Source organism: Eurosta solidaginis, chromosome 2, assembly GCF_040869045.1.
Source record: "Eurosta solidaginis isolate ZX-2024a chromosome 2, ASM4086904v1, whole genome shotgun sequence".
In the NCBI taxonomy this organism is placed as follows: domain Eukaryota; kingdom Metazoa; phylum Arthropoda; class Insecta; order Diptera; family Tephritidae; genus Eurosta; species Eurosta solidaginis.
Window position 1 is genome coordinate 234,087,449 of NC_090320.1, and position 23,874 is coordinate 234,111,322.

A 23,874-nucleotide genomic window follows, 5' to 3' on the forward strand; every position below is an offset into this window, starting at 1 on the left:
ATATCATGACGGGGGCAGCGCTCGTATGTGCGTTCTAATCGTTCATAAAAAGTGTCTTTCACCTCATCGTCTTTCTCCTCTGTCGGCGCATGGGCGCAGATGAATGATATATTAAAAAATTTTGCTTTTATTCGAATAGCGGCGAGACGCTCGTCCACAGGCGTGAACGCCAGCACTTGGCGACAAAGTCTCTCTCCCACCACGAATCCGACGCCGAAACTGCGCTTATTCGCATGGCCACTCCAATATATGTCACAATTTTTGATCTTCTTTCTTCCTTGCTTCGTCCAACGCATTTCTTGGATGGCGGTGATGTCAGATTTTGCTTTGACGAGGACATAAACCAGCCGGGCATCTGCACCAATCCCATTCAGGGAGCGGACGTTCCAGGTGCATGCCCTCAATTCATTGTCCTTCAAACGTTTGCCATGGTCGTCATCAATAGAGAGTGTATTTATCCGAGGCTTGTTGTTATATTTCATTGGAGTATGGTTTTACGTGACGGGTCCCAAGCCCAGCGCACAACCCGCTCAGCGGGGGTGAAAATATTAATTGGCACGTTTATATAGCGAGCCGCTTGCTCCAAGACAGATGCCCGCTTGCAGCCGCACCTAGAGGTGTACAGACGCTGCCGATGAAATCTTCCCCGGCTAGCCCTTAAACCGACTATGTCAGAGTGGCCTAGCCAGGTTGTCGCCTTCTCACATTAGCTCACCGCTAAACGGGTGTTTAGCGGCTACCCAGAGGATACTTGGCCGCAAGCGACCGGCAGTAGTGAGCTGCTTGAACCGCATGCAAAAGAATCGCTCTGGCCATTCCCAGGTGAATGGCGGTCAGAAGCTTTCCCCACTTTCGTGGATTTCTACACACGGCCCCATCCTCCTCCAACCACCACTTCCTATATCTGCTATCACTGGCCAAGCCTAATTTAAAAGCGTGTGACGCCAGAAGACAGTGTCCAGCTAGATTACACGTCCTCTCTTTTTATTGGTAGTAGTAACTTTTTAATCTAAATCCCAGCCCCGCGCTTAAATCCATGTCTTCCCGTTTGGTCGATCATTTGCAATTCTCGACTTCTCTATCACATGAAGCCAAATCAACCGACAATAAATATATGCAATGTACTTTTCGCCATCTTATACTGAATCGTGGTATTAGGGCTAGGTTAAGTCTGTTAAAAGTTGTTCGCTAGTAAGAACTTTTATACACTTGCCCCTATTCAAATCGCTCTGTTTTTTGTATATCTCCTGGATATATTTCTGTTTCCCTAACAGCTCGCATTTCCCTTACTTCTGAAATATTTACAAATCATAATATCCCGGAAGCTGATCTAATCACGTGCTGGCCATTAAATGTTTCTCATATTCAATTGCTTATGACAAATACTGCAAAGCGAAACCCCATCTCAATTCAACGCCTAATCAAATAACGTCACTCAACAAACTATACCGTACCACACACGTCCTAGCAACTTTAAAATTTCTATTTACAGTATTTTTGTATTGAGGTACTTTATTATAATGTATACGTGCTTACATGCGTTAATATGTAACCAAGTTTGTGCAGTATCCTTTGACCTATGTAAACTGTCGCCCAGCTGTTCTTCCCGCACCATATTTCTCTTTTTCTTGGTTACAATGAAAATAGACACTAAAAACCTGCATTTAAGTTAATGGTCTCTGGACCACGATATCCTGAATAGCTTAGCGATTTGTAGCCTTTATAGCTACAACAAATATTTAAAATTAAATGGAAGGGGGCGCATTCATGCGCAGCATAGAGCGGTGCCAATACTGATAGTAGATATTGATCCCGTAGTTTCGGGATATTATTGACATAATTTTGATGTGTAAATATCTTTGCTCACGGTATGGGGGAATCCTGAATCCTAGTCTTGGTAAGAGGTATGCTATGTCGGGGATACCTGTAGAATGTAAATGCAGGCGTAGTGTGTAAGATTGTTGTATATACTGTATGAGTTATCCGTTTTTTATCGAAAAGTTTTGGATTTATCATCGAAAAAATATCGATATGTTTTCAATACTTTCTTGATTTGTTTTCGGAATGTTACCAGTTTCTTAACGGAGTGGTATCAAAAAGTGATCGATTACTTACCGAAAATTTGTCGATATATCATGAAAAGGATATAAATATTTTTGGGAAACTTATAGATATGTTATCGGAGTGTTGCCAATTTGTTATAGCGTGTTATGTAAAAGTTATTTATTTCGTTATCCAAAATGTATCGATTTGGTGTGAAAAAGTTATCGATTTCGTATCGTGTTACCAATTTTGTATCGACATGTTATGGATTGGTTATCTTTGACCCATCTTTATTTCTTTGTAATGATACATTTACCTATAAAGTTTAATATAAAATCTATGACAAATGTGGAACCCTTCTATGACAAGCCGATAAGAAACCCATCGGTCGTTTTTAGGATTTTATTTATGCAATCTCCACTCAAACACAATTTACTAAGAACGAAGAAAACAGGTCTTAAAATAAGGAAAGTTGATATATCATATTTCACAATAGAAATCCTTCAATAAATCTGGACGAGTAATTTTCTTAAAATTAAAACTATTTTTTCCATCCTTTTCGGACAGCGTTTTATAATTTTTCAACGAATTTTTTATCGAAAAGCTATCGATATCATCTCTGCACCGAACCTGCAACGCTATCTGCACCGATTTCACCATCAACTCTACTACTTTGCATCCTCTTACAACGAATTTCCACAGTATCTGTACATACGGATGCTTCACCGTTTCTGATCCACTCTGCATGGCCTCTGGAACTATGTCTGCATCGGTTTCTGCATCAACTCTGCGCCAATGTGGTAGAAATACTATGCAGCGCAAAATCGATGCAGTCGGTGTTGCATCGGCAGAGTGATTTTTTGCAATCCAAATTGTAATTCAGCGTCAATCCAGAAGTAGTGCAGAAATGCCACGGCGCAATACTGCACAGATTGTTTCAGCGCAGATTCTGCACCACTTTTGCATTGATCCTGCGTGGTTCCTGCACAACTTTGCATTAAATTTGCGCCAATTCTGCACAGTTTCTGCGTGGGTTCTGCACTGATTCTGCACAACTTCTGCATTGATCCTGCACAGAATCCGCGCAGTACAGAATCAGCACAGAAGTGGTGCAGAATCGGCGCAGAATTAATGCAGTTGAGCAGTGTATAATTAATACAGAATCTGCGCAGGATCTGGTGCGGAACTGGCGCAGAATTAATGCAGAAGTTGAGCAGTGTGGAATTAATGCAGAAGTGGTGCAGAGTCTGGGCAGAAACCACGCAAAATTAATGCAGAGGTAGTGCAGCATCTGCGCAGAAACAACGCAGAATCCGTACAGTGAAGAATTGGCGCAGAATTAATGCAGAATCTACGTAGAACCCAAGCATAGTCTGCGCAGTGCAGAACTTGCGCAGAATTAACGCACAATCAATACAGAAGTTGTGCAGAATCTGCGCAGTATTGGCGCAGAAACCACGCAGAATCTACGCAACGCAGAATCGAGGGATGATCCTATAATTTGCTATGGAGTCCTTCACTCAGAGCCATCGTTGTCTAATAATGGGGGTATTGACTACCTGGTCCAGTACCCCTGATCATAAAGAATAGATGTGCGATGCACTCGCAAGTAAGATAGGTCCTAAAGCTTTTAACTTTTAACATCGGGATCCCGATTTTAGTAGCCGCAATGTATAGACCCAATTCTTTCACATGTTCATTTAGTTGTATATGAATTGATAATTGTCATAGCAGCTGCTAACTTTTACCAATCATTCTCTTATTGAGCCCCTCTCATCTTATTCGCTAGTGGTTTTTGCCTTTGCTGCCTGCAGTTGCCACCTTTTAAATTGTTGGTCTGAACATTTCGACCGGCAGCTGTTTTTTGAGTTGTATTGACCTTGTTTGTGGCCTTTTGGCGTAAAGCAAATCCTGGTTGGCTGACTTTTTATTTCATTATCCTTCATTGCTATCTTTACACACACACATATGTGGACATACCTGGCATGTATTTATGCATATATTTACTTTGAGATTATTAATAGTGTTGTTTGTCTGTTTGTCCTTTATGTTGCGTGTTTATGTTGGCCATGTGTCTGTGCAATTCGTTTGTGTCCTGCTGCCAATTGTTCTTAATAATAGAGTTTGTACGATTCATACCGCTGGTCTTGTAATTGCTCTCGCTGGTGCCGTTGGTAAGAGACCAAACCCGCAAGCTGACTAACTGACTTCCTTATTTTCTTCCTTGCTTCCTGTCTCCCGCTTAGAGGTTTATATTCACTATAGTGCATAATTGAGGTGAAAGTCAAATATGCAACTGTGAATGATAATGATGCCAATTTTCATGTTAAAAAGTGTTGTTAACAAATCATTCCCGAGATGGTCGGGCTTGGTAAAGGAATGTACCGGATTTGCATACGGCAAAGGAGCATCTACTCAATAACAATCCCCATGGCCTTCGGGGAGCGTCCTTATCTCTACAACAACAACAACAAAAACATGGGACATCCTCAAAAAAAAAATATGTATCGAGCTCTCTTCACAGTCTTTCAGACACTAGGTGGTCGGCTAGAATTGAGGCAATCATGACCATTCGCAAATAATGTTCCAGGATTAACACAAGCATTCAACGCATTACTTAAGCTAAATTTGACTGCACAAACATACGCCCCCCTGTGGGTTAGGGTTAGAATATGCGCACGGTAGGTATACCGGTCGTAAAAAGCGACCATAATACCATGGCTAACAATCCATGAGTAAGATGGTTTTACTCCAAAGGGAGCAAGGTGGACGCTGGTATCACCCTGTGGGACCCTATGCATGGTCTTTATAAACACTGCTACCGCGGGAGCAGGAAAAGCCAGTTGTGACCTGATGCACTGCATCGTACGATGCTTGTATTCAGGTCTAATCTCCTGTCCTGGGATGCCCCCCTGGTGGGAGCATCGCGATGGCTGTGGTTTCAAATAAGAGTTCACTTTATGACACGCTCTGGGTAGACTTGTTTTCCCTTGGGGCGTGCAAAGCCAAGGCAATTCGGTCTCTTGGTTGTCACAGTATACCCAATTTTTTTGAAAACTGAACCTGAGGGGCAGACGAAAGAGTTGGTCACATCCCATAATTGTGGCAACCGGAGTCTAAATGAAAGCCAAAATGACGCACAATATGGCGCATAATGTTTGTCAACGCAGTGCGGTGTTAAGCGATGTCGAGAGACATTCCTGAGGCAGGCACTCGGTACTAACAGGTGTGTGGAAAAGGTTGCATAATTGGTGTAGGCTCACACTTTTTGTCAACGTAGTGCGGCCTTTAAGCAATACCTAAGCAAAACCAGCTCCGTCGTCAACAATGTATTGTACATTGTTGTACCACTGCAGGACAGAAAAGGTTGGTCACATTCCTAAATTGCGACAAAACACAATATCTCAATCTGATTAACTTGTTAATCAGATGTCGAGATATCAAATCAATGAAAGAGGGATATTGAGGCAAGCACGGAACTCGCGGTGGGGTTCCGTGCAACCGGGTGCCCTTAACCCGAAATGGAAGGGGGATGGATAGTCCTCCCCGGCCAAACCAAGGCTGGTCGACTTGAACACCCAACTCACCGATTGGTAACAAATTGTTGGGCCGAAGATCAACGGACATTGAACTGTGTTTAACACCGTGGGGTAGGTCTTCTAAGATAGGTATCCACGTTAAGCACTTATCGCCTGCACAAGCATACGAAGATGTTACATCAACAAGTTCCAATATGTCTAGCTGTCCTCAATTTGGTCCAAAATACTGACTACCATTAATGAAAGAAACGTCGTATTCCAAGCTAAAGACGCCACCATAGATGTTGAGGTCCGACATCTAGATGCCTTATTAGGTGATTTGAAGTTCATCTGGAACCAATGGGAAACAATTTTAAACGAATGCAACACAGTTGTTATTCAATTGAACATCTCGCCAAAGTTTCCGGACATTCGAAAGGGAAAACCCAAAAGACGTTTTGAAGATAATGGAAATGAGATGATTACGGATGATCCAGAGTCTGATTTTAAAAACAATACATTCTTGGTGATCGTTGATTCGGTAATCACTGGCATTACTGAGCGATTTGCAGCTATGCGAAATTTGAAAAACGTTTTCCTTTTTGTAGTAATTTGAAGACATTGGATGAGACTACGGTTCGGGCGAGCGCTGCAAAATAAAGTCGAACGTTTCTCAAAGCTTAGAATACGAAATAATTCTCTTGAAATACATTTACGAAGCAAATTTTGATAAAGGTCTGTCACCATTGGAATTGCTAAATGCCATCTATGTTCAAAATCTGTATAAAATTTTCCCCAACATTAGTGTTGCTTTACGTATCTCTTGCTTTATACCTGCCACTGTAGCTAGTGCAGAACGTTCTTTCAGCGTCCTTGCAAGAATCAAAGACTTTCATAAATCGTGTTCATCTCAAGAGTGAGTTTCTGGACTTGCCACGCTTTGTGTTGAATCCGTTTCGGCAAGACAGTTAAATTTTGATATTATTATAAAACAAGTAAGGAAGGCTAAGTTCGGGTGTAACCGAATATTACATACTAAGTTGAGAGCTATAGTGACAACATAACCATGTAGGAAAATGAACCGAGGGTAACCCTGAATGTGTTTGTATGACATGTGTATCAAATGAATTTAAAGAGTATTTTATGAGGGAGTGGGCCATAGTTCTATAGGTGGACGCCATTAAGGGATATCGCCATAAAGGTGGACCAGGGGTGACTCTAGAATGTGTTTGTACGATATGGGTATCGAATTAAAGGTATTAATGAGGGTTTTAAAAGGGAGTGGTGGTAGTTGTATAGGTGGTCGCCTTTTCGAAATATCGGCATAAAGGTGGACCAGGGGTGACTCTAGAATGCGTTTGTACGATATGGGTATCAAATGAAAGGTGCTAATGTGTATTTTAAAAGGGAGTGGGCCTTAGTTCTATAGGTGGACTCCTTTTCGAGATATCGCCATAAAGGTGGACTAGGGATGACCCTAGACTTTGTTTGTACGATGTGGGTATCAAATGAAACCATTTTACAAAGTTTTTTTCTAAAGTTATATTTTGCGTCAATAAACCAATCCAAATACCATGTTTCATCCCTTTTTTCGTATTTGGTATAGAATAATGGCATTTTTTTCGTTTTTGGTAATTTTCGATATCGAAAAAGTGGGCGTGGTCATAGTCGAATTTCGCCCATTTTCAATAGCAAGATAAATTGAGGTAATATAAGTACGTGAACTGAGTTTAGTAAAAATATATCGACTTTGTTCAAGTTATCGTGTTAACGGCCGAGCGGAAAGACAGACGGTCGACTGTGTATAAAAACTGGGCGTGGGTTCAACCGATTTCGCCCTTTTTCACAGGAATAAGTTATCGTCCCAGAAACTAAGCCCTACCAAATTTCGCAAGGATTGGTAAATTTTTGGTCGACTTATGGCATTAAAAGTATCCTAGACAAATTAAATGAAAAAGGGCGGAGCCACGCCCATTTTGAAATTTTCTTTTATTTTTGCATTTTGTTGCACTATATCATTACTGGAGTTGAATGTTGACATAATTTACTTATATACTGTAAAGATATTAAATTTTTTGTTAAAATTTGACTTTAAAAATTTTTGTTTTTTTAAAGTGGGCGTGATCATTCTCCGATTTTGATAATTTTCATTAAGCATACATATAGTAATAGGAGTAACGTTCCTGCCAAATTTCATAATGATATCTTCAACGACTGCCAAATCACAGCTTGCAAAACTTTTTAATTACCTTCTTTTAAAAGTAGGCGGTGCCACGCCCATTGTCCAAAATTTTACCATTTTTCTATTCTGCGTCATAAGTTCAACTAACTTACCAAGTTTCATCGCTTTCTCCGTCTTTGGTAAAGAATTATCGCACTTTTTCGGTTTTTCGAAATTTTCGATATCAAAAAAGTGGGCATGGTTATAGTCCGATATTGTTCATTTTAAATAGCGATCTGAGATGAGTACTCAGGAACCTACATACCAAATTTCATCAAGATACCTCAAAATTTACTCAAGTTATCGTGTTAATGGACGGACGGACGGACGGACATGGCTCAATCAAATTTTTTTTCGATCCTGATGATTTTGATATATGGAAGTCTATATCTATCTCGATTCCTTTATACCTGTACAATCAACCGTTATCCAATCAAAGTTAATATACTCTGTGAGCTCTGCTCAACTGAGTATAAAAATTTGCAGCGAAAAAAGCAAGAAAAGCCACTCCTTGATATCCGAACCTTCTATATTGAATAATTAAAATTTATAATCATCATTATATTTATCTGAAATGTACTAAAATGTTACCACATAACTAGAAAAGATTTTTTGAAACAATATGTGGCTGTTAAAAGAGAATTTTATTTCTACGTTACAATAAAACAGTAAATATTCTGTGTAAATTTTATTTTCAGCTCTTAGTCAAAAATCATTTATGTAGTTGATGTGGCAAAATTAGTTTTGGATGTAATCCATCAATAGTGATTCATGAATGAGACGTCATTAATTCAAACTAATCAAATGTTTTAATGGACTTTTATAGGGGGCCCGTAAATTGTTTAGTCCCGGGCCTGGATTATCTCTCTACGGCCCTGCATATGAATATACGATTTTCGAGAAAACATATCGTATGAGTTTGCCAAAAGTGGCTTCACTTCGGATATCAGCATCTTCGGTTTTCAGATCTTTCTCGTTCAACGCTAACGCGGTGTCAGGATGAAAAAGACTCTCAACCAAATTACTGATACGAATCGCTACGTTTAAATAACTCTGACTGAGTATGAGTACACGATTTTTTATATCATGATCGAATATATTGGGGCATATTCATAATCGAAGGAAAATGTGACTAAGTTAGTTGAAGCATTTTTGACAGAGAGCACATATAAAATTGTGTCAAACAGTGTTAACTAACTTAAAATCATATTTGATTGTGACTTTGCCTATGTCGCGTTCAGTTTACAGAAAATTGTCTCATATAAAATGGCATGGTGAATCCCACACCCGCGCAGTAATGACATGGAATTGCTACAGCGGTTCGTGTCCGTGGTTCTCGCAGTTCGTTAGTATGCAATATAAATATCTATGGTTACAAGCAACAATCGCCTAAGTCTCAGACTACGCGGATAGGTACCGCTGTAGCTAGGCCGGGTTTGTATGGGACTTAGGCTTTTATTGCTTGTGAGCACAAATCTTTACCGTCAATCTGTTATCGATTAAATTATCGAATTCTCGCAAAGTAATATTGCATTGTCAGCGGAGTTATACATGCGTGCAAAATTATAACTCAATCGGACACCGGGAAGTGTATCAAATTTATAGATTACAGACAACAGCCAAGTGAAACTAAATAAAAGCTTATAAAAACGAAGCACCGCAGACAATGGCGAATATAGAGTAGAACATGATATTGGCTGCAATATCGACATAAATGTCCGAAATGCCATCACAAATATCCACCAACATGTCATCACAACTGGATGAACAGAAGACATATATGGCATCGCAACTGGAAGCGCAAGAGGCATGTATATCTGAAATGTCGGCAAAAATTTGGGAACAGGTATCATCAAAACTGGAAGCACAGGATGGAAAAATGGCTCAATTTCAGGCAGAATTATATGATTAAAAAGACGCATGGAGCAGTTACAACTAAATCGCCCAGCTGTTCCAGCGAGCAACGCGAAGGTAAAAAGTCAATCTTTTGCGGCTCTGTTCCTTTCCAGGTCTTTAAGCTTCAATTTAAAAAGCCGTCAGCAGTGAACAGCTGGAATGCTGAAGATAAAGTTGCTGCACTATTCGTGGCATTGAAAGGGCCTACAGCAGCCTACAGAAATCTTACTGACTACTCCAGAGTACGAACGGAACAGTTATGAAGCATTGGTGGCCGCTGTCTAGAGACGTTACGGAAGCGAGCATAGGAAACGGATATATCAAATTGAGTTGCAAACTCGCTACCAAAAAGCGAATGACACTTTGCAAGAGTGGAATACACCGAGAGGGTAAAAATCCAGAGCTTTATAAATGGCATACGGGACGTGGAAACAAAGCGAGCTACATACGCAAACCCAAAGCCAGCATTTCCTGAAACGGTATCCCATGCATTGACTAAGCAAACGGCCTCACTATTGAGTAAACCACAATACAGAGATCATCGTGTGGAAGGAGAAAGGCCAGATTGGGTAGACACAATTTTGGAAAAACTGAAGGGATCACAACAGAAAATGCCGGAGTTATGAACTGTTTCAAGTGCAGCAACCCAGGTTACATTGCACGTCTTTGCAGCACCGGTCCTAATAGTTCCAACAATATGGGTGGCCGTAAACACAGAGCTGAAAGAGATGAACAAGTCTCCAAGTCCACTCAATCGTTAAACTAAAGCGAGTCAGCCGCAAGAGGCGACAGCTAGCTCTCGCAATTGAGTGCCCCATAAATTTATCTCGCAAATTAGAAGAAGGTCAAGCAATCTTACTGTCGGAGGACATGTGGATAAAAAGGAACGTTTGGTGACTGTAGATACGGGTGTATTTCATTCAATCATTCTATCGGATTTAGTAAACAAGAAGATAATACCATTCCATGGAGCAAGATTGCGTACAGCCACTGGAGAAGACACCACGGTTCTAGGATAAGTAGCTTGTGAAGTCGCAATTGGGAGCGTCACGGTAGTACACAATTTTAAAGTGGCAGAGATTGTTGATGAAATCATAATTAGAGTGGACTTCTTAATAGACCAAGGAATCAAGATCGATATGCAAAGCAAGACGATGCGATATAAGAACACTTAATTTCGGCTACGAAAAAGGCTACAACAGTAAAAGAGTGCTGGTGGACGAGAATCAGCAAATACCACGAAAATCGGAGGCAGTAGTCTGGGCAAATGTTGATGGAGATTGTGGGACAAACAAATTGTGGGTTGTTAGTTTTATGTTGGCCATGCAACTTGTCAAGTGTTTTGTTCATTTTATTCACAAAAAACATATCACTGTAAACATTTCATACATCTCAATGACACATATTGTAGCATAGTTTGGTGTTGTTGCGGAATTTGTGCAAAAAAACGGAATTTCTAGCACGACCATTGGAAAGATCGCATCACAATTTTGTTTTTTTGTTAGAAACTTTTTACTAGCACTATGTTACCATTCCATTGCACGCTAGGTGTTACCATTCCTTTGCAGATGGCTGCTATCAAGTTGATGACTGCGTGTGGGGCGGACAGGGAGAGGCGGGAGTTTATGATCCTGATTAACAATGGACACGAGGTAAGATAGGACTGATGGTGAAAAAAAAAATTTTTTTTTAGATGGCTGGATCAGGTGCGGAAAACTGCGCACGGCGGGAGCTCGGGAGTGACGGGGTGCGGCTGGTGCTGTATAATGTACCGCGGCACTGGTCCGCTGATCCCCAGATAAGGGTCATTCTGTATCAGGAGGGAGTATGTAGGGTTTGCCACGTACCGGCGCCCTCGGTGTACCAAACGGTACCCGTCGGTCAGCTCCCTGAGCCTTCACCGACGGTGCAAGCACACCCGGGCCTATGCGATTGGATTTGTTTTTTTTTTTCTTTAGTGACTGAATTGGTATTTATGTCGTTATTTTCTTTTTAAAAGTATATACCAATTCAATTTAGTCCCATAAAATCCATCATCCCATCTTTGAATAGACATATCGATTAACAACAAGATGAGCCATTCAACTGTTGGCTGAGATTGCTAGTTTCTGAACTTTTTTTGAAATATGACCGATCATTGTTTCTCATATTCACTAATTGCTATATATTTTTAGTACGCACCCTTAAAGAAGGCAGACGTTATAATCTCCACGAACATACAAAATTTGTTTTGTAATACGTTAAGCCATTTAAAGTTTTAGAAGAGCTAGCTATTAAAGAAAATATATCATCTACAAGTATGGATCAACTTGAGGATACCAAAGATCATTTCGAAGAAGTTTATACGGAAGTAAACAGTTTGGATGCTATTGTCGAAACGCCAGATAAGCTTAAAATGCCGAAAGCAAAGAAACAGGAATGCTAACAAAGTGAGATACATTGCAGATGCTGTACACCAAAGCAAAAATTAGAAGTTAGTACCGGTGTGCGGCTGGTGCTGCATAATGTACCGCGGCACTGGTCCGCTGATCTCCAGATAAAGGTAATTCAGTACCAGGAGGGTTCACGCTAGGTGTTCCCGGTTTTACCGGTGGCAGGAGGGAGTATTGTTGGAGCGGGTGGCTGAACCCGTAGGATAGCCCCGCTTCCAATGTAGGGTTTGTCTCCACGTCCTATATTCGTGGGGTACTATGACAGTCCACCTAAATGGGCATATGGGGTTTGCCCCATACAGGTGATCTCGGTGCACCAAACGGTACCCGTCGGCGAGCTCCCTGAGCCTTCACCGACGGCGCAATCACCCCCGGGCCTAGGCGATTGGATTTGGGTTTTTTTTTTTTTAGTGAGCTGAATTTGTATTTATGTCGTCATTTTCTTTTAATAAGTACATTTCAATTAAATTTAGTCCTATAAAATCAATCATCCCATCTTTGAATAGACATATCGATTAACAACAAAATGAACCATTAAAAAAATCAATCATGTATAACTACACGTATTCGATAAGGTTAGAATTATTTCTTGACCTTTTTCCAAATTTTTTGAGTTTACTTTATGAAGAATATCCAACGTGAAAAAAATCTTTGATTGTGCGTTTAAATATGAGAGTCGCTTTCTCAGAATTTTTTTTTTAGCATTCAATATATTTTGACAACTGTATACATAAAATACATCTAACAAATTTTTGGTTTTTTAAAAGTAATCATAATTAATTAAACTTAATAAACTTGGTGGGCATGGATGGATTGTTCTAGTAGTGCATCCATTTTTTTTAAGATACTTAACTTGTTATGGTCCCCTTGTGAGAATTCACACTGTGAACGCACTAGTTGGTTAGTTAATAGGAAAAGGCCAGGATGCACCTCACTCATGTCTTCCTGGGGCGGCTGAAACGCTTTCCGTGCTAATTTCGTGCTGGTGGCATCGCCAAGATTTCCGTCTCATCAGCTGACTTTGGTCTTCTTCCAATTCACTGGCATAGGAATTGTCAAAAGGAGATGACAAAGACAAAACGTAATCAACACAATGCGCACAATTCACTAACGACACAAAAGTTGCCTCTGAATCCCATACGCTTATCATCAATACGGCGACTTTGAAATCTGAACATGGTATGGGTGGCAGGGATATGAGCCAACCATGGGGTTGAACGAAACGATATAGCGATAAAACATCGGTGTGTATCGATTAATCAGATAGTGGCAGCCATGCACGGAAGCTGGGTTCTTGGTTTATTTCTGTCTTTTCATTTTTGGTGACTCACGAGGAAAGTCGTTTTTGGTGTTGGTTTGCGGTTTTTTTGCTGCTATAGTCTGCGTGGTGACGTCCAACTTTTAAATTTTTTTTGTATGAAGACGAAATAACACTATTAATCATCGTATACAAAGTTTCGATAATTGTACGTAATTCTGGAGATATTATTGTTACTGAACGTTCGCCTACACATCAAATACAAATCTATAATCCTAGACAGTTGTACGTCTAGGCCAACGCAATAATTGCCGGCACAACAACGGCAGGCCGCCACACATAGGCTGCCTACAACATCTGTAACGACGCCGGCCAACGGCAACAATTGCCGGCACAACAACGGCAGGCCGCCATACATAGGTTAGCCGAACAACACCTGCTACGACGCCGGCCAACGCCAATAATTGCCGGCACAACAACGGCAGGACGCCATACATAGGCCAGCCGAACAACACCTGCTACGAGGCCGGCCAACGCCAATAATTGCCGGCACAACAAAGGCAGGCCGCCATACATAGGCCAGCCAAACAACACCTGCTACGACGCCGGCCAACGCCAATAATTGCCGGCACAACAACGGCAGACCGACATACATAGGCCAGCCGAACAACACCTACTACGACGCCGGCCAACGCCAATAATTGCCGGCACAACAACGGCAGGCCACCTACAACATCTGTAACGACGCCGGCCAACGGCAACAATTGCCGGCACAACAACGGCAGGCCGCCATACATAGGTTAGCCGAACAACACCTGCTACGACGCCGGCCAACGCCAATAATTGCCGGCACAACAACGGCAGGACGCCATACATAGGCCAGCCGAACAACACCTGCTACGACGCCGGCCAACGCCAATAATTGCCGGCACAACAACGGCAGGACGCCATACATAGGCCAGCCGAACAACACCTGCTACGAGGCCGGCCAACGCCAATAATTGCCGGCACAACAAAGGCAGGCCGCCATACATAGGCCAGCCAAACAACACCTGCTACGACGCCGGCCAACGCCAATAATTGCCGGCACAACAACGGCAGGCCGCCATACATAGGTTAGCCGAACAACACCTGCTACGACGCCGGCCAACGCCAATAATTGCCGGCACAACAACGGCAGGACGCCATACATAGGCCAGCCGAACAACACCTGCTACGAGGCCGGCCAACGCCAATAATTGCCGGCACAACAAAGGCAGGCCGCCATACATAGGCCAGCCAAACAACACCTGCTACGACGCCGGCCAACGCCAATAATTGCCGGCACAACAACGGCAGGACGCCATACATAGGCCAGCCGAACAACACCTTCTACGACGCCGGCCAACGCCAATAATTGCCGGCACAACAACGGCAGGCCGCCATACATAGGTCAGCCGACCAACACCTGCTACGACGCCGGCCAACGCCAATAATTGCCGGCACAACAACAGGCAGCCGCCATACATAGGCCGCCTACAACATCTGTAACGACGCCGGCCAACGGCAACAATTGCCGGCACAACAACGGCAGGCCGCCATACATAGGCCAGCCGAACAACACCTGCTACGACGCCGGCCAACGCCAATAATTGCCGGCAAAAGAACGGCATGCCGCCATACATAGGCCGCCTACAACATGTGTAACGACGCCGGCCAACGGCAACAATTGCCGGCACAACAACGGCAGGCCGTCATACATAGGCCAGCCGAACAACACCTGCTACGACGCCGGCCAACGCCAATAATTGCCGGCACAACAACGGCAGGCCGCCTACAACATCTGTAACGACGCCGGCCAACGGTACCAATTGCCGGCACAACAACGGCTGGCCGCCATACATAGGCCAGGCGAACAACACCTTCTACGACGCCGGCCAACGCCAATAATTGCCGGAACAACAACGGCAGGCCGCCTACAACATCTGTAATGACGCCGGCCAACGGCAACAATTGCCGGCACAACAACGGCAGGCCGCCATACATAGGCCAGGCGAACAACACCTTCTACGACGCCGGCCAACGCCAATAATTGCCGGCACAACAACGGCAGGCCACCTACAACATCTGTAACGACGCCGGCCAACGGCAACAATTGTCGGCACAACAACGGCAGGCCGCCATACATAGGCCAGCCGAACAACACCTGCTACGACGCCGGCCAACGCCAATAATTGCCGGCACAACAACGGCAGGCCGCTGTACATAGGCCAGCCGAACAACACCTGCTACGACGCCGGCCAACGCCAATAATTGCCGGCACAACAACAGCAGGCCGCCACACATAGTCCGCCTACAACATCTGTAACGACGCCGGCCAACGGCAACAATTGCCGGCACAACAACGGCAGGCCGCCATACATAGGCCAGCCGAACAACACCTGCTACGACGCCGGCCAACGCCAATAATTGCCGGCACAACAACGGCAGGCCGCCATATATAGGCCAGCCGGACACACCTGCTACGACGCCGGCCAACGCCAACAATTGCCGGCACAACAACGGCAAGCTGCATACAACAAGGGGTGAGTTCGTTCCGTGATACGGACAAATTAGGAATATTATACCTTTTGTTATTACTTTTTTATATTTCACTTAATACGGCTTAAGCCTTCAAAAGGTAAATGCATTTTTTTTATTAACCGGATGTTGTTTTAAAGTAATTTGCAGCGTCTTGAATGAGTACTGCGCCTTTGTCAGTTTTTTTAAGGCATGATATGACCTTTTTTCTGTTTATGGCGCAGGATAGCAGGGTTGGCAAGAACCCAGCCCAGCCGGCATGACTAGCCACAGTGCACCCCTAGATCATGCCGACTACCTGCCTTGCTGCTCCACTATAGATGCGTTACCATAACAAATTGCAGTCTTGTTAGCTTTCTGAATTATCGCAATTTAGGGTTCCTAGACTATTTAATCCATAAAAGGCAACTGGAATACCTCTTTAGAAATTTGAGTTTTTCGAAATCAGACAGAACTGGCAACCTTATTGTTCCACGATATAAGTATCTTACATATTCCAGAACATTCTTTGTCAGTGCGTCAGTCCTATCAAATTGGGAACTCACTACCAAATTACATTAAAAATGAACGCAATACCAGGCGCTTTAAATTGGCTTTATTGGAATTTCTGCAAAATGGACATATATACATAATACCGTTTCTTTATTTTTATATATATAAATTTTTTTTTCTGATTCATTCTTTTATATTTTTATATATTAATATCGTTGAGTTTAACGGGTAGGTAAGTGTTACGTCTGGTAGTAAACGTCACTTGAACGGATTTTGATTCATTGGATTTGATCCTCTATTCACTCAGCCAATGGGTTATTTTATTTAAACTTCCTTGGAGCTTGAGTGAAGCCACGCTAGGGTTAGGGTCAACGGCCAGCACCGCAGCATCATCGTCAAACGTGTATATAGTGACGCCTTCTGCTAATGAGAGGTCATACGTGTAAAGTGTTTAAAGTATTGGGCCCAGTACATTGCGGGACGCCTGCTAAGCACTCATAAAGGGAGTTCCAATTTTCTGCTCATGAATGTCAATGCAAAATCACTATTAAACTACAAAAAAAAAAAAATTATTATAAAAATAAATTTTAATTTTTAAAATTAAAATATTTACCAGTAGCCAACGCTTTGTTTCAAAAGCAGCCATTCAGCCAAAATATCAGACGTAGAGGCAGCAGATCCTCACTTTAGTCCTCCAAGGCATCACAAAAACTATTGCTGACATAATGTGTTGATCCGCTGTGGCACTCTTTGTCGTATCCTTGTGATATTTGCATTAAAAATGATCCTGTTGCCTAACAGAGATTCCTGCACTACATACATAGCTCTCTTAAATGGCTGCCTTTCATAAGCCTCCCACGTTATGTTGTGCTCTAAAAAAAATAGAAATAACAAACCAATTTTATACACTTATGGAATGTAAATGAGACTTTTTAAAAACATACAGAGACTGACTTATTAAATCGTGCAAAATTTAATTTCATAAAACCTAATGAAAAGTGTGACGAATTTTGAAAGTTCAAGTATTTTTTTTCACTATACCAAAAAATTACTTGTTGAACTTACATACATAATAATAAGTAATAATAAGTAAACATTTTTTGTGAAAGGGAAAATCGGGAGCTAGATTCAGTAAGTTAACTGGTATAAAAGAAAGGTGTACATTTCAAAACTAACACTTACTAACACTAGAATATGTCCCATAGTGCTTTTTATGTGGAACTGAACATTTATAAATATTAGCAAAAAACAAGTAAAGGTGTTTAAGTTCGGGTGTAACCGAACATTATATACTCAGCGTGATCTTCAATTGTACATTTCATTTCAGATAAATTACTTTTCTACATAACACGTGGCACCGCCCGTTTAAAAGAAAAATGTCTCCCCATCTCCTCTTACAGTAAAACTTGATAAGTGAAATATCATTTATTCAAAACTATTTTTTGCTAAGTTATGGCTTATTATTCTAGCCTACAACCCTTTTAAATTTGTTTTGCATCTAAGCTGCCGTGGTCTATAAACGATCCCATCCATTTTTACTAGAAATATTTTCTGCTATAAGGAAAATATGTGTACCCAATTTCATTACGATCCGATAATTTTTCTTCGAGTTATGGCTCCCTAAACATGGAAAATTAAAAAAAAAAAAAAAAATTACTTAGTCATAAAAGAGGCGGTGCCACACCCATTTTCAAAAATTTTAGTGTTTTCCAATTTAATGTTATAATTCAATTTAGAAAGTAAAATTCTATTGATACAAAGCTCTTTTTCGCTAAGATATAGCTTATTATTTTCGTCTACGACCCTTTTAAAAATCTTGTATATAAAAGTGGGCGTGGTCTTTAACCGATATCGTCCATTTTTTCTAGAAATATTTCCTGCTATAGGGAAAATTTGTGTACCCAATTTTATTACGATCCGTTAATTTTTCTTCGAGTTATGGCTCCCGAAACCAGGAAAATTGCTTAGTCGTAAAAGAGGCGGTGCCACGCCCATATTTTTAATTATGAAATTTAACCTATTTATTGTTATAAATCCACTTGGGAAATGAAATACCATTGATATAAAGCTCTTTTTTGCAACAATATAGCTTATTTTATTCGTCCACGGCCCTTTAAAAATCGTGTATATAAAAGTGGGCACGGTTCTTAACCGATTTCGTTAATTTTTCTCCAAAGCATTCCTTATAGTAAAGGCAACCTCTCTGCCGAATTTTGTTATGATAGGTTTAACGATTTTTGATTTATGATTAATATTTGTAAAATTGATTTTATTACAAGTGGGCGGTGCCACGCCCATTTTAAACAATGTTTCCAAATTTTTATCAAGAGTCTCAATATCAGTCCACATGTCAAATTTCAACATTCTAGGTATTTTATTTACTAAATTATCAGGTTTTTGTGTTTTCCAAAATTTTATATATAAAAAAGTGGGCGTGGTTATATTTCGATTTCGCTCATTTTCAATACCAATCTATTCTGGACCCAGATAAGCTAGTGTACCAAATTTGGTTAAGATACCTCAATAGTTACTCAAGTTATCGTGCTAACAGACGGACGGACATGGCTCAATCAAATTTTTTTTCAATACTGATGATTTTGATATATGGAAGTCTATATCTATCTCGGTTTCTTTATACCTGTACAACCAACCGTTATCCAATTAAAGTTAATATACTCTGTGTGCAAAGCACGCTGAGTATAAAAAAAATTAATTATATCGACTTTTAATCCATGAGTTAGTCCTTTTGCTATGAAAAGGTTTTGGATTTATCGTTTTTTATCGGATGTCATCGATTTGTTATCAAAAAGTTACCGATAACTTACCGAAAAGTTATCGATATATTATTAAAAGTATATCAATTTGTTTGAGGAAAGTTATGGATTCATTATCAAAGTGTTAACAATTTCCAATCCGCGTGTTATTGGCAAGATATTGATTTGGCTATCAAAAATGCATCGATTTGTGTTAACAGTTTGTTATCGATTTGTTACTGACGACTCATAGGTTTGTTATGATGCAGATAGCTTTAAAACTTTGATATAAAATCGACGAAAATTATTCGTTATCGGCAATAAGCCGATTATAAAACTGTATGGGTTATTACCAATAAGAAACCAACGAACCTTTTCTTTTTAACTTGAAAAAAATTTGTTTCCAGACCTGCATCTGTATGCTGACACATCGAATTTCGCGAATACTCACGCCTTTTTTTAGAACACCTAAGGACCATATAATTAGGCATAAGTTTTCTGACAACAATTATCAAATTAAAATATCATACACAAAAATTTAAGAAAGAACCGCTTCATTTAATTAGATTGCGTTCGTTTATTTTCACAAAAAATACTACGCTGACCTAACCTTTGCTTCACTCACTACTCAGAATTTGAAGATTTGTTTGATTTTATTTTAACATTCCTTTGTGAATGAAGACTTAAATAAATATCATGAACATAAAAATGACCACTAACTTTTTTATGTTAAACATAGAGTACCTATACTTACATACACACATACATATGAACCTAGGTAATGTCATAAGACTCAAAAAAAATATATATATATATGTACACAAGTCATTGTAATAATTTTTATTAGCTTGCTTATTTTTTATGACCATTCTTATTAAAAAAAACTTATGTAAGCTTAATGAATGAAATCATACCAGTGTAAGTTGGTGCTGGTTACTGTGCGGTGCAATGAATTTTTTAGTTAAAACAAGTTAAAATTAATTAGTTTTGTGTATTTTAATACTGAGAAATTATAACTATGGTGGCAGCTATAAATTTATAATTCTATAAATCACTTCTGTCTAGATTAAGTGTATTAGGGTTGGCCGATTTTGCTTTTCTTCAGAAATTGCATAGCATCCAAGCGAACACATTAAAGCGCTCCAATGTTTGATATGTGAGTGAGTATGTTTGCTACGTTTTCACGCGCAAACTTCTTCATAGATTTTTTCAAATTTTCTAAATTCTTAAATCTGCTGGAAAAGGTGCTTTTTTTGTGATGCACCCTAATATAAACATCAACGCGTCTTTTATGTGTACCCACCTTAAGTTTCCTTAGTTCGTCAGACCATTTACAGCCTTGCTTGTGATGTATGCAAAACACGAGTGAACCCATGATTGCTTGTTTGAGATCGGAACCAAGGTAAATCTGCAAAAGCAAGAAAACGAAAAAGAACTTTAATTAGTTTATTCTGCAAATAAATAAGTAAACTAAGGCGTATGAGAATATGGATACTTATGACCTCTGCTCTAGGTATGATAAGGTAAAGGATTTGGTCGGACTAGAGTTTTTGCGTTAAAGCTGGATAATTTGTTGCTGTATCAAAAGAACAAACAATCCACCTTTAACTCTAGGCGAATCAATGCAAGGTGATGGCAAAGCGAGTTCAGCCAAATTCGCCGTGCAGAAGAATGTCAAGTCAAAAGAAAATTAGCATTGATTTCGATTAACTGACACACCCTCTGTTCCCAAAATAACCGAAATTTTTCAAAATAAAAACAACCAGTGTACATTTTTAGATATTTCTTTTTTATTATTCAATATACTCTCCTTTCATTTCGATACACTTCTTCGCACGCTCATACAATTTGTCAAATGAGTCGGAAATGTCCTTTTTAGGAACCTTGCCTAGTTTGTCGGTCGTGGCCTTTTGAAATCGGTCAATTGAGTTTTATTAATTTGAGTAAAATTTATTTTCAATTCTGATTCTATTTTTCTTTAACTCTCTAGAATTTTATGTTTGTAAGAAAATTTTACAAGTATTTTAATTTTCCGGGGGCCCCAAACAAATAAAGGCCCCAGGCAACTACCTATTCTGCCTACTTGTTAATCTGGCCCTGATTTTGTATGTGGTATTTTTATTCAACTATCAATTTTTAAAATATTAGGAAATTCACAAGGTATGCTTTAATTAAATTTTATATTTGGAACCATGAAAACAACTCAAATCTTAAAGTTTTGCATGAATACGGCTGTTTCAAATACAAAAAGTAAGGAATGCTAAGTTCGTGTGTAACTAAACATTACATACTCAGCTGAGACCTTTGGAGACAAAATAAGGGAAAATCACCATTTAGCAAAATGAACCTAGGGTAACCCTCGAATGTGTTTGTATGACATAGGTTTCAAATGAAAGGTATTAAAGAGTATTTTAAAAGGGATCGAGCCTTAGTTCTATAGGTGGACGCAATTTCAGGCTATCGCCATAAAGGTGGACCAGGGGTGACTATAGAATGTGTGCTGTACGATACGGGTATCAAATTAAAGGTATTAATGAGGGTTTTAAAAGGGAGTAGCCCTTAGTTGTATATTTGAAGGCGTTTTCGAGAGATCGGCCAAAATGTGGACCAGGGTGACTCCGAAGATTTTCTGTCGCGTACCGCTAATTTATTTATATATGTCATACCACGATTCCAAGGGCTTCGCCCTGCAAAACTTTTTCATTTTCTTCTACTTAATATGGTAGGTGTCACACCCATTTTACAAAGTTTTTTCTAAAGTTATATTTTGCATCAATAAACCAATCCAATTACAATGTTTCATAACTTTTTTCACAATTAGTATAGAATTATGGCATTTTTTTCATTTTTCGTAATTTTCGATATCGGAAAAGTGGGCGTGCGCATAGTCGGATTTCGGCCATATTTTATACCAAGTTAAAGTGAGTTCAGATAAGTAAGTGGGCTAAGTTTAGTTTTAGATATATCGATTTTTGCTCAAGTTATCATGTTAACGGCTGAGTGGAAGGACAGACGGTCGACTGTGTATAAAAACTGGGCGTGGCTTCAACCTATTTCGCCCATTTTCACAGAAAACAGTTACCGGGATAGAAGCTATGCCATTACCACATTTCACAAGGATTGGTAAATTTTTGTTAGACTTATGGTATTAAAAGTATTCTAGACGAATTAAATGAAAAAGGGCGGAGCCATGCCCACTTTGAAATTTTCTTTTATTTTTACATTTTGTTGCACCATATCATTACTGGAGTTGAATGTTGGCATAATTTTCTTATATACTGTACAGATATTAAATTTTTTGTTTAAATTTGACTTAAAAAAAATTTTTTTTAAAAGTGGGCGTGTTCGTCATCCGATTTTGCTAATTTTTATTTAGAACATATATAGTAATAGAGGTAACGTGCCTGCCAAATTTCATAGTGATATCTTCAACGACTGCGAAATTACAGCTTGCAAAACTTTTAAATTACCTTCTTTTAAAAGTGGGCGGTGCCACGCCCCTTGTCCAGAAAGTTACTAATTTTCTATTTTGCGTCATAAGGTCAACGCACTTACAAAGTTTTATCGCTTTATCCGTCTTTGGTAATGAATTATCGCACTTTTTCGGTTTTTCGAAATTTTCGATATCGAAAAAGTGGGCGTGGTTGTAGTCCGATTTCGTTCATTTTAAATAGCGATCTGAGATGAGCACCCAGGAACCTACGTGCCAAATTTCATCAAGATACCTCAAAATTTACTCACGTTATCGTGTTTACAGACGGACGGATGGACGGACGGACGGACATGGCTAAATGAATTTTTTTTCACCCAGATCATTTTGATATATAGAAGTCTATATCTATCTCGATTAGTTTATGCCATTACGGATTACCGTTATGCGAACAAAGTTAATATGCTCTGGGAGCTCTGCTCAGCTGAGTATAAAAATGCCGTATATAGAAAGGATATATGCGGTCATCGTAGTGTGATGGTAGCGTGCTCCGCCTATCACACCGTATGCCCTGGGTTCAACTCCCGGGCAAAGCAACATCAAAAATTTTAGAAATAAGGTTTTTCAATTAGAAGAAAATTTTTCAAAGCGGGGTCGCCCCTCGGCAGTGTTTGGCAAGCGCTCCGGGTGTATTTCTGCCATGAAAAGCTCTCAGTGAAAACTCATTTGCCTTGCAGATGCCGTTCGGAGTCGGCATAAAACATGTAGGTCCCGTCCGGCCAATTTGTAGGGAAAATCAAGAGGAGCACGACGCAAATTGGAAGAGAAGCTCGGCCTTAGATCTCTTCGGAGGGTATCGCGCCTTACGTTTATTTTATTTTTTTTTTAACTTTGCTATCAACTTAACTCCATTATATGTGATGAATCGATGAGAGGTGGAAGTTTATTTGGTTTCTCCCGCATTACTATGACAATGAAATTAAGCAGCTTTCTTTCTTCAGATCTTTAAGTTTCGATAGACGATCTATAATTGTCACAGCGAGGAACTGCCTAGTCGCTCCGTTCTAAACCACCTCAATTTGTCAAACACTTCGTAGCAGCAGCACCTTTTGCTGCGACAAGGCCACCCTTACTTCGAACGTGACCCAGCGAAGGGAAGGCTCTGTCTGGAATGCAGCGCAATTCACACCTGCAAGTGCCTTAGTCACTCACCTACATAGTAGGGTTAAGCCCTCATACCACGGTCAAGTTGCCTGTCATATCAAAGGCTTA

The 23,874-nt window shown here is 40.2% G+C and overlaps 1 long non-coding RNA gene across 1 annotated transcript; it reads right to left on the reverse strand.

Moving 5' to 3' along the window:
* Nucleotides 1-16,526: 16,526 nt before the first annotated feature.
* On the reverse strand, nt 16,527-20,957 carry LOC137242660 (uncharacterized). The gene is made up of 3 exons (XR_010950328.1): nt 20,476-20,957; nt 17,033-17,291; nt 16,527-16,971 (listed from the first exon to the last, which is right to left on the reverse strand). It is a non-coding gene; the product is annotated as an uncharacterized lncRNA (long non-coding RNA).
* Nucleotides 20,958-23,874: the final 2,917 nt, after the last annotated feature.